The sequence below is a fragment of the Mus caroli genome, chromosome 4 (assembly GCF_900094665.2).
Source record: "Mus caroli chromosome 4, CAROLI_EIJ_v1.1, whole genome shotgun sequence".
Taxonomy (NCBI): Eukaryota; Metazoa; Chordata; class Mammalia; order Rodentia; family Muridae; genus Mus; species Mus caroli.
Genome location: NC_034573.1, coordinates 144,222,094 through 144,224,097, shown reverse-complemented (window position 1 = coordinate 144,224,097; position 2,004 = coordinate 144,222,094).

The following is a 2,004-nucleotide window of genomic DNA, read 5'->3' as shown; positions in this document are numbered from 1 at the left end:
TGGATGGATGGATGGATGGATATGGATGGATGGATATGGATAGATGGGTGGATGGGTGGATGGATGGATGGATGGATGGATATGGATGGGTGGATGGATGGATGGATATGGATAGATGGGTGGATGGGTGGATGGATGGATGGATGGATGGATATGGATGGATGGATGGATGGAGATGGATGGATGGATGGATATGGATGGATGGATGGATATGGATGGATGGATGGATGGATGGATGGATGGATATGGATGGATAGATGGATGGATATGGATGGATGGATGGATGGATATGGATGGATGGATGGATATGGATGGATGGATGGACAGATGGATATGGATGAATGGATGGATATGGATGGATGGGTGGATGGATGGATGGGTGGAGGGGTGAATGGTTTGCTCTTTGAACCTTCCCTAAACAGTGATTCTCCGACTCTCGGGATTTCCAAAGTCTCTCCCAGGGACCAGGACAGGCTCTGAAACATATCTCCAGGAGCAGGGCTCTGAGGTTCCCTCATCAGCAGTTCCTTGAGGCTGCCAGAAAAGAAGAAATGGAAGTTGATCTTGGCATAAGATCCTCAACCCAAATCAGGGGTGCTGAGCCCTTATATTTTCTTAACACCACCAAGTGGAGGCGTGGGTGGCGCTGTCTCAGGTTGTTTCCTCCTCACCGTGATTGACGAACTGCCAGTGAGATCATAAGCCTGGATGGTCAGCATTGGCGCTTGCCCAGGATCCTGAAGCCCAGGGTGGCGTGAAACGCTCTTGGGAAGTACATTTCCATTCATCGTGAATCTCAAAGCTAACTGAAGACCACACCCCCAAAAGTGCCTCTCCCAAACGCCATGATAGTGACCCACAGATCCCCCATAATGGTGCTTCCCAGAGCTCACCACGCTGGGGCTCCAGTGGAGTGAAAACTGTCCCATTTTGTCCAACCTGGCAGCCTTGCTCCTCATTAGCCCTGGAGAGAGAGGAAAACTCAATGGAATCTGAGAGGGGCCGATAATGGCTGTATTGTTGAGAGAACCCCAGAGGGAACGGGAACAGGGGCTGACAGAAGATTGCTGACAAGTGGACTTTGTCTTCTCACAGCCCAGTCCCCACATAAAAGACTGAGGAAAAAGGCCCCATTTTGGAAAAGGGGGATGGGGCATTAAGAGGAGAAAAAAAAATGTGTCAAAGAAGAATCTGTTTTCTGGGAAGAGAGGGGCTTTTCATTCCCCTTCGGCTCCCCTCTGGGCCAAGGAACTGCTGGCCATTTGCAGGGAAGCTATTTTAGGGAGCCTTAAACCTTATTTCTCATGCAGCAAAAGTTTTCCACTGCACAAGCTGTGTCATACTTTGGGGTACAATAGCCAGGGCCAGGGCTGTGTCTTTCTGCAATAGAGAAAGCAAAGGCCTGTTATGTAGATTGCCCAGTGGGCTCTCAGACATTAGGGGTCCCCAGCCATGAGCCTAGACTGCAGCCCTGCTGGGGAAAACATCACATCTTCCTGACAGGTTGGACAAGGCCATTCCACAACTCCACCTACTCCAAGGGCGAAGGGCAGAGGAGGCTAGAACCACAGAGGCTAGATTCCACAGATCCAAGGTGGGGCCAATGGCCTTGCAGAGGGGCTGGAGCACCCATGACCTGGTGAGGGGAGTAGACCCTAGGTAGGTTTTGTAGTTCCTGTATTCCTAACCCCCACCCCAGGAAACCAGGTTACAGAAACAGAGGTGGCAGAGTGGGATCAGGGTTTTCAATGCAAATTCTTCAGCCAAAACTCTGCAGAGCATAGTGTGCTGTGTATGCATGACCCCAAAGCTCTGCAATGCAGTGTACTGTGCATGACCATGACCTTAGGCTCTGCAGTGCAGTGTGCTGTGTGTACATGACCCCAAGCCTGCAGTGTAGTGTGCTGTATGTGCATGACCCCAAGCCTGCAGTGTAGTGTGCTGTGTGTGCATGACCCCAAGCCTGCAGTGTAGTGTGCTGTGTGTGCATGACCCCAAGCCTGC